Genomic DNA, 10,000 nt, shown 5'->3' on the forward strand with positions numbered 1-10,000 from the left:
TTTCCTCTTCTCCGGTAATCCCTTCCCTCCCTCCCAGCCGCTTCCCCCCCTTCTCCCCCCTCCCCCTCCCCACGGACATCAAATATGAGTCTCGTAGAACAGGTAAGGAGGTTCAGTCTTGCTCCGGCAGCGAGTGAGAGAACACCTACGTTCTGTCATTGGGTCTTCAAGGACTGAGGTAAGCCGTCTGGTCTTTTCACTTCTGTTTTTTTGTTTTTCTGTTTTCATTTCCTTTCTCTTTTCAAATATATCGTTTTCTTTATATAATTTATTGAAGGAAATGCCAAATTTTAAAAAAGTTATGATCATCGGACCAAAAAAAAGGAGTTTTATTACTCGTCAGCGACGAAACGTGTCTGCAAATTAGAAAAGGAGCAAGAAAACGCATAAAAAACAGTCAACAATCTTGGATCACCATAAACATACACAACACATAATAAATACGCAATAGACTGAAAATATAATTGACATTAATGTGCTCATCAAGAAACATATATGATAGTCGTGATTGGCGTGTTCCTGCGGTCGAATTAAAACCATTTGCGAAGACGACCAAGGACACCTGGGATGCATATTGCTTTTGCCGCTTGCAAGAGCTAGTGACGCATCATGATATGGATGGACTGGCGAATAATCTTAGTGGTTTTACTTTTTTTTTCATTATCTATCTCTCTTTCGCAATATGTACATATATATAGATAGATAGATATATAGATAGATCGATCGACAGATAGATAGATAGATTGATTGATTGATAGATAGATAGATAGATAGATCGATAGATAGATTGATAGATAGATAGATAGATAGATAGATATATAGATAGATTGGTAGATAGATTGATAGATACATACATACATGGATATCATTCCCCCTCTCTCTCTTTCCCTTAGCATATTTTTTGTTAATCTTTTTTATTCTTTTTCTTTCCACCCCCATCACTCTTTCTTTCTCTCGGTTTTTGCTTATTAGTTTCTTTTTACAACAATGGTTTCATACAAACGAAATTGAATTTGAGGTTAATGGGAAGTTGCTTTATAAGCCTCAATGTCGAATTCATTATAGTCATTGGCTCATTTCTTTGTATGTATTGAAGTCTCCAGGCTCTCTCTCTCTCTCTCTCTCTCTCTCTCTCTCTCTCTCTCTCTCTCTCTCTCTCTCTCTCTCTCTCTCTCTCTCTTTCTCTCTCTCTCTTTCTCTCTCTCTCTCTCTCTTCTCCTCTCTCTCATCTAAGGTCCTCTCTCGGTCAAAATTCTTCTCTCTCTATATAAAGTATCGGGGCAAAATTTGAAGTATGTAATATATATATATATATATATATATATATATATATATATAATAATATGTATATATATATATATATATGTGTGTGTGTGTTTGTGTTGTGTTTGTTATATTGTTTGTGTTTGTTTCTTGTGGGTGGTGTGTGTGTGTGTGTGTGTGTGTGTTATATATATATATATATATATATATTATATATATATATATATATATATATATATACAGAGAGAGAGAGAGAGAGAGAGAGAGAGAGAGAGAGAGAGAGAGAGAGAGAGAGAGAGAGAGAGAGAGAGAGAGAGAGAGAACCTGGAGACTTCAATACATACAAAGAAATGAGCCAATGACTATAATGAATTCGACATTGAGGCTTATAAAGCAACTTCCCATTAACCTCAAATCCAATTTCGTGACTACATGAGAGAAAAATGAAAATATCTATATTTTCGGGGAAAATCAGGAGTATAAGAGAAAGAAAGAGAGACAAAAAAACATGGCTATTTTTATCCCTGCTTTCCATATCTCCCGTCTGAATAACAGTAAATAATTCGCTTCGCTTCACACCCACCCCTACCCCCACCCCAACCCCAATTTATTGCATGATCATCAGAGTCATGGACAAAGCGAGAGGAAGATTAGTCACAGTGAAAACCCCGGATGTTGAATGGCTGATCTCAAAGGACCCTTTTCTCTCTCTCTCTCTCTCTCTCTCTCTCTCTCTCTCTTTTTCTCTCTATGATTTCGGTGATCCTCTATGGAAGGCCGTGAATACCCATTGAATTCTGTTTCATAATGTCATTTTCTCTGGCGGTCAGACTCGTGATGTGGTGAATAATGAGTGACATTATGATGAGTAAGGAGTGACATTAAAACTTGTAGTTCGGGAGGAAGGAGTCATGTGGGTGTTTCACAATCTAGGTAAGGTTTGGTTAGCATAGGTTAGGTTGGGTCAGGTTTGGCTACGTTGTGTCAGGGTGGGTTAGGTCGTGTTAGGATAGGTTGGGTTGTGTTAGGATAGGATAGGTTGTGTTAGGTTTGGCTAGGTTATATCCGGATAGGTTGGGTTAGGTTCCGGTAGGCTGGGATAGGTTAGGGTAGGTTAGCTTGTGTTAGGATAGGTTAGCTTGTGTTAGGATAGGTTAGCTTGTGTTAGGATAGGTTAGCTTGTGTTAGGATAGGTTAGCTTGTGTTAGGATAGGTTAGCTTGTGTTAGGATAGGTTAGCTTGTGTTAGGATAGGTTAGCTTGTGTTAGGATAGGTTAGCTTGTGTTAGGATAGGTTAGCTTGTGTTAGGATAGGTTAGCTTGTGTTAGGATAGGTTAGCTTGTGTTAGGATAGGTTAGCTTGTGTTAGGATAGGTTAGCTTGTGTTAGGATAGGTTAGCTTGTGTTAGGATAGGTTAGCTTGTGTTAGGATAGGTTAGCTTGTGTTAGGATAGGTTAGCTTGTGTTAGGATAGGTTAGCTTGTGTTAGGATAGGTTAGCTTGTGTTAGGATAGGTTAGCTTGTGTTAGGATAGGTTAGCTTGTGTTAGGATAGGTTAGCTTGTGTTAGGATAGGTTAGCTTGTGTTAGGATAGGTTAGCTTGTGTTAGGATAGGTTAGCTTGTGTTAGGATAGGTTAGCTTGTGTTAGGATAGGTTAGCTTGTGTTAGGATAGGTTAGCTTGTGTTAGGATAGGTTAGCTTGTGTTAGGATAGGTTAGCTTGTGTTAGGATAGGTTAGCTTGTGTTAGGATAGGTTAGCTTGTGTTAGGATAGGTTAGCTTGTGTTAGGATAGGTTAGCTTGTGTTAGGATAGGTTAGCTTGTGTTAGGATAGGTTAGCTTGTGTTAGGATAGGTTAGCTTGTGTTAGGATAGGTTAGCTTGTGTTAGGATAGGTTAGCTTGTGTTAGGATAGGTTAGCTTGTGTTAGGATAGGTTAGCTTGTGTTAGGATAGGTTAGCTTGTGTTAGGATAGGTTAGCTTGTGTTAGGATAGGTTAGCTTGTGTTAGGATAGGTTAGCTTGTGTTAGGATAGGTTAGCTTGTGTTAGGATAGGTTAGCTTGTGTTAGGATAGGTTAGCTTGTGTTAGGATAGGTTAGCTTGTGTTAGGATAGGTTAGCTTGTGTTAGGATAGGTTAGCTTGTGTTAGGATAGGTTAGCTTGTGTTAGGATAGGTTAGCTTGTGTTAGGATAGGTTAGCTTGTGTTAGGATAGGTTAGCTTGTGTTAGGATAGGTTAGCTTGTGTTAGGATAGGTTAGCTTGTGTTAGGATAGGTTAGCTTGTGTTAGGATAGGTTAGCTTGTGTTAGGATAGGTTAGCTTGTGTTAGGATAGGTTAGCTTGTGTTAGGATAGGTTAGCTTGTGTTAGGATAGGTTAGCTTGTGTTAGGATAGGTTAGCTTGTGTTAGGATAGGTTAGCTTGTGTTAGGATAGGTTAGCTTGTGTTAGGATAGGTTAGCTTGTGTTAGGATAGGTTAGCTTGTGTTAGGATAGGTTAGCTTGTGTTAGGATAGGTTAGCTTGTGTTAGGATAGGTTAGCTTGTGTTAGGATAGGTTAGCTTGTGTTAGGATAGGTTAGCTTGTGTTAGGATAGGTTAGCTTGTGTTAGGATAGGTTAGCTTGTGTTAGGATAGGTTAGCTTGTGTTAGGATAGGTTAGCTTGTGTTAGGATAGGTTAGCTTGTGTTAGGATAGGTTAGCTTGTGTTAGGATAGGTTAGCTTGTGTTAGGATAGGTTAGCTTGTGTTAGGATAGGTTAGCTTGTGTTAGGATAGGTTAGCTTGTGTTAGGATAGGTTAGCTTGTGTTAGGATAGGTTAGCTTGTGTTAGGATAGGTTAGCTTGTGTTAGGATAGGTTAGCTTGTGTTAGGATAGGTTAGCTTGTGTTAGGATAGGTTAGCTTGTGTTAGGATAGGTTAGCTTGTGTTAGGATAGGTTAGCTTGTGTTAGGATAGGTTAGCTTGTGTTAGGATAGGTTAGCTTGTGTTAGGATAGGTTAGCTTGTGTTAGGATAGGTTAGCTTGTGTTAGGATAGGTTAGCTTGTGTTAGGATAGGTTAGCTTGTGTTAGGATAGGTTAGCTTGTGTTAGGATAGGTTAGCTTGTGTTAGGATAGGTTAGCTTGTGTTAGGATAGGTTAGCTTGTGTTAGGATAGGTTAGCTTGTGTTAGGATAGGTTAGCTTGTGTTAGGATAGGTTAGCTTGTGTTAGGATAGGTTAGCTTGTGTTAGGATAGGTTAGCTTGTGTTAGGATAGGTTAGCTTGTGTTAGGATAGGTTAGCTTGTGTTAGGATAGGTTAGCTTGTGTTAGGATAGGTTAGCTTGTGTTAGGATAGGTTAGCTTGTGTTAGGATAGGTTAGCTTGTGTTAGGATAGGTTAGCTTGTGTTAGGATAGGTTAGCTTGTGTTAGGATAGGTTAGCTTGTGTTAGGATAGGTTAGCTTGTGTTAGGATAGGTTAGCTTGTGTTAGGATAGGTTAGCTTGTGTTAGGATAGGTTAGCTTGTGTTAGGATAGGTTAGCTTGTGTTAGGATAGGTTAGCTTGTGTTAGGATAGGTTAGCTTGTGTTAGGATAGGTTAGCTTGTGTTAGGATAGGTTAGCTTGTGTTAGGATAGGTTAGCTTGTGTTAGGATAGGTTAGCTTGTGTTAGGATAGGTTAGCTTGTGTTAGGATAGGTTAGCTTGTGTTAGGATAGGTTAGCTTGTGTTAGGATAGGTTAGCTTGTGTTAGGATAGGTTAGCTTGTGTTAGGATAGGTTAGCTTGTGTTAGGATAGGTTAGCTTGTGTTAGGATAGGTTAGCTTGTGTTAGGATAGGTTAGCTTGTGTTAGGATAGGTTAGCTTGTGTTAGGATAGGTTAGCTTGTGTTAGGATAGGTTAGCTTGTGTTAGGATAGGTTAGCTTGTGTTAGGATAGGTTAGCTTGTGTTAGGATAGGTTAGCTTGTGTTAGGATAGGTTAGCTTGTGTTAGGATAGGTTAGCTTGTGTTAGGATAGGTTAGCTTGTGTTAGGATAGGTTAGCTTGTGTTAGGATAGGTTAGCTTGTGTTAGGATAGGTTAGCTTGTGTTAGGATAGGTTAGCTTGTGTTAGGATAGGTTAGCTTGTGTTAGGATAGGTTAGCTTGTGTTAGGATAGGTTAGCTTGTGTTAGGATAGGTTAGCTTGTGTTAGGATAGGTTAGCTTGTGTTAGGATAGGTTAGCTTGTGTTAGGATAGGTTAGCTTGTGTTAGGATAGGTTAGCTTGTGTTAGGATAGGTTAGCTTGTGTTAGGATAGGTTAGCTTGTGTTAGGATAGGTTAGCTTGTGTTAGGATAGGTTAGCTTGTGTTAGGATAGGTTAGCTTGTGTTAGGATAGGTTAGCTTGTGTTAGGATAGGTTAGCTTGTGTTAGGATAGGTTAGCTTGTGTTAGGATAGGTTAGCTTGTGTTAGGATAGGTTAGCTTGTGTTAGGATAGGTTAGCTTGTGTTAGGATAGGTTAGCTTGTGTTAGGATAGGTTAGCTTGTGTTAGGATAGGTTAGCTTGTGTTAGGATAGGTTAGCTTGTGTTAGGATAGGTTAGCTTGTGTTAGGATAGGTTAGCTTGTGTTAGGATAGGTTAGCTTGTGTTAGGATAGGTTAGCTTGTGTTAGGATAGGTTAGCTTGTGTTAGGATAGGTTAGCTTGTGTTAGGATAGGTTAGCTTGTGTTAGGATAGGTTAGCTTGTGTTAGGATAGGTTAGCTTGTGTTAGGATAGGTTAGCTTGTGTTAGGATAGGTTAGCTTGTGTTAGGATAGGTTAGCTTGTGTTAGGATAGGTTAGCTTGTGTTAGGATAGGTTAGCTTGTGTTAGGATAGGTTAGCTTGTGTTAGGATAGGTTAGCTTGTGTTAGGATAGGTTAGCTTGTGTTAGGATAGGTTAGCTTGTGTTAGGATAGGTTAGCTTGTGTTAGGATAGGTTAGCTTGTGTTAGGATAGGTTAGCTTGTGTTAGGATAGGTTAGCTTGTGTTAGGATAGGTTAGCTTGTGTTAGGATAGGTTAGCTTGTGTTAGGATAGGTTAGCTTGTGTTAGGATAGGTTAGCTTGTGTTAGGATAGGTTAGCTTGTGTTAGGATAGGTTAGCTTGTGTTAGGATAGGTTAGCTTGTGTTAGGATAGGTTAGCTTGTGTTAGGATAGGTTAGCTTGTGTTAGGATAGGTTAGCTTGTGTTAGGATAGGTTAGCTTGTGTTAGGATAGGTTAGCTTGTGTTAGGATAGGTTAGCTTGTGTTAGGATAGGTTAGCTTGTGTTAGGATAGGTTAGCTTGTGTTAGGATAGGTTAGCTTGTGTTAGGATAGGTTAGCTTGTGTTAGGATAGGTTAGCTTGTGTTAGGATAGGTTAGCTTGTGTTAGGATAGGTTAGCTTGTGTTAGGATAGGTTAGCTTGTGTTAGGATAGGTTAGCTTGTGTTAGGATAGGTTAGCTTGTGTTAGGATAGGTTAGCTTGTGTTAGGATAGGTTAGCTTGTGTTAGGATAGGTTAGCTTGTGTTAGGATAGGTTAGCTTGTGTTAGGATAGGTTAGCTTGTGTTAGGATAGGTTAGCTTGTGTTAGGATAGGTTAGCTTGTGTTAGGATAGGTTAGCTTGTGTTAGGATAGGTTAGCTTGTGTTAGGATAGGTTAGCTTGTGTTAGGATAGGTTAGCTTGTGTTAGGATAGGTTAGCTTGTGTTAGGATAGGTTAGCTTGTGTTAGGATAGGTTAGCTTGTGTTAGGATAGGTTAGCTTGTGTTAGGATAGGTTAGCTTGTGTTAGGATAGGTTAGCTTGTGTTAGGATAGGTTAGCTTGTGTTAGGATAGGTTAGCTTGTGTTAGGATAGGTTAGCTTGTGTTAGGATAGGTTAGCTTGTGTTAGGATAGGTTAGCTTGTGTTAGGATAGGTTAGCTTGTGTTAGGATAGGTTAGCTTGTGTTAGGATAGGTTAGCTTGTGTTAGGATAGGTTAGCTTGTGTTAGGATAGGTTAGCTTGTGTTAGGATAGGTTAGCTTGTGTTAGGATAGGTTAGCTTGTGTTAGGATAGGTTAGCTTGTGTTAGGATAGGTTAGCTTGTGTTAGGATAGGTTAGCTTGTGTTAGGATAGGTTAGCTTGTGTTAGGATAGGTTAGCTTGTGTTAGGATAGGTTAGCTTGTGTTAGGATAGGTTAGCTTGTGTTAGGATAGGTTAGCTTGTGTTAGGATAGGTTAGCTTGTGTTAGGATAGGTTAGCTTGTGTTAGGATAGGTTAGCTTGTGTTAGGATAGGTTAGCTTGTGTTAGGATAGGTTAGCTTGTGTTAGGATAGGTTAGCTTGTGTTAGGATAGGTTAGCTTGTGTTAGGATAGGTTAGCTTGTGTTAGGATAGGTTAGCTTGTGTTAGGATAGGTTAGCTTGTGTTAGGATAGGTTAGCTTGTGTTAGGATAGGTTAGCTTGTGTTAGGATAGGTTAGCTTGTGTTAGGATAGGTTAGCTTGTGTTAGGATAGGTTAGCTTGTGTTAGGATAGGTTAGCTTGTGTTAGGATAGGTTAGCTTGTGTTAGGATAGGTTAGCTTGTGTTAGGATAGGTTAGCTTGTGTTAGGATAGGTTAGCTTGTGTTAGGATAGGTTAGCTTGTGTTAGGATAGGTTAGCTTGTGTTAGGATAGGTTAGCTTGTGTTAGGATAGGTTAGCTTGTGTTAGGATAGGTTAGCTTGTGTTAGGATAGGTTAGCTTGTGTTAGGATAGGTTAGCTTGTGTTAGGATAGGTTAGCTTGTGTTAGGATAGGTTAGCTTGTGTTAGGATAGGTTAGCTTGTGTTAGGATAGGTTAGCTTGTGTTAGGATAGGTTAGCTTGTGTTAGGATAGGTTAGCTTGTGTTAGGATAGGTTAGCTTGTGTTAGGATAGGTTAGCTTGTGTTAGGATAGGTTAGCTTGTGTTAGGATAGGTTAGCTTGTGTTAGGATAGGTTAGCTTGTGTTAGGATAGGTTAGCTTGTGTTAGGATAGGTTAGCTTGTGTTAGGATAGGTTGGGAGAGAGAGAGAGAGAGAGGGAGGAAGGGAGGGAGAGAGGGAGAGAGAGAGAGAAAGAGAGGGAGAGAGAGAGAGAAAAAAAAAGAGAGCGAAGGAGGGAGGGAAAGAGAGAGAGAGCGAGGGAGGGAGAAAGAGAGAGAGAAAGAGAGATGTATGTATGCATTTATACTCATAATATTAATGCCGATGTACATACTCCTTGCAAAAATCCATTGAGAAGGGAGGGCATAGACAGCGGGCGTGGCGGATGTGCGGCTGCCATGCCCAGTTCAGGGGGTATTGGGGCATCCCATTAGGGGGGGGGGCGAACAAAGCCGGAGATAAAGGTAGCGGGCATTGAAGTCTATAACAGGTGGGGGGAGGTTTCTAAAGAGGGTTCATATCTGGTACTCTACAGCTCTCTCTCTCTCTCTCTCTCTCTCTTTATTTCTCTCTCTCTCTCTCCTCATCCTCCACACCTCTCTCTCCTCTCTCTCCTTCTCTCCTCTCTCTCTCCTCTCTCTCTCCCTCTTCTTCTCCATAAACTCTCTGCTCCTCATTCCCTCTCTCTCTCACTCCTCTCTCTCTCCTCTCTCTCTCCTCTTTCTCGTCTCTCTCGCATCGCTCATCGTTCCTCTCCTCTCTTTTCCTCTCTCTCTTTCATTATCTCTCTCCTCTCGTTCTCCTCTCTCTCTCTCTTTCCTCAATCTCTCTCTCTCTCTCTCTCTCTCTCATCACTCTTCTCGTCTCGCCCCATCCTCCCCTCATTCTCCATCTCTCCTCGCTCGCTCTCTCGCTCTCTCTCTCCTCTCTCTCTCTATCATCTCCGCTCTGCTCTCTCTCTACTCTCTCCTCGCTTCTAATTCTCTCCCCTCGATCTCATCTATCTCCTCTCTCTTCCCATCCATCCTCTCCTCTCTCCCTCCCTCCGCCTCCCTCTCACGCACCCTCTTTCGCTCCTTGTCTCTCTACTGTTTTTTTTCAGCTTCACTTATTCTGATCTACCTTTGCCTCATCGTTGAATTCCAAGAACGCAAACAAATGAATGTTTGGAATACATTATCATAAACCAAGAAATGAGAAATATAAATAAAAGGCGTCACCCGAACCTTGTTGTCCCCGAATGCAGGTCAGCATATTGTGATCCCGTTAAAAGAGCTGGAAGTCGTCTGATGGAATTTGTCAATGAAAAGATATCCGGATATACAGTGGTTTACTTTGAGTGTTTGTGCTTGTGGGGGGAGTTTGTGCGCGTAAGAATATGTGTGTGTGTGACGTGTGTGTGTGTGTGTGTGTTTGTGTGTGTGTGTGTGTGTGTGTGTGTGTGTGTGTGTGTGTGTGTGGTGTGTGTGTGTGTGTGTGTGTGTGTGTGTGTGTGTTTGTGTTTGTGTTTAGCTGTGTAATTGTCGATCCTTTAGTCGTATCTGTTTATCTAAGTGAAAGGGACAAAACAGCTGGAAGAGTTTAACATGTGATCCGAACGCCGGTGTCGCAGTGCCTACTCTTAACCTTCTTATCTAAAGGAGAAAGTAAGGAGGCCTTGACGAAGGGGATAGGAGCCTCTCGAGAAGTCCTTCCAAGAAAGGACCAAGCTGTCCCTCCTGAGTAAGCCGATGAGGAGAAAGGGACGAATAAGGGAAGAATTGGAGGAAGGAAGGGTGGGAGGAAACGAGGGGAGGAAGGCAAGGGATGGTGAAAGCAGAGAGATAGGACCTGCATGCACATGTGAATACAAATAAGCACAAACACACACAAATACA

General features: G+C 41.0%; 1 protein-coding gene across 1 annotated transcript in view; it reads left to right on the plus strand.

The window, feature by feature from the left end:
* Positions 1 to 102: 102 nt before the first annotated feature.
* The window catches only part of LOC122252809 (immunomodulatory peroxidase), a 26,601-nt gene continuing 16,703 nt past the window's right edge, over positions 103 to 10,000 (plus strand). The window contains exon 1 of the mRNA XM_086534401.1: positions 103 to 178. The gene's annotated coding sequence lies outside the window, so the exon portion shown is untranslated. The remainder of the gene's footprint in view (positions 179 to 10,000) is intronic.

The sequence above is a fragment of the Penaeus japonicus genome, unplaced genomic scaffold (genome assembly GCF_977035675.1).
Source record: "Penaeus japonicus unplaced genomic scaffold, GWHDUDI00000001_assembly GWHDUDI00000041, whole genome shotgun sequence".
Taxonomy (NCBI): Eukaryota; Metazoa; Arthropoda; class Malacostraca; order Decapoda; family Penaeidae; genus Penaeus; species Penaeus japonicus.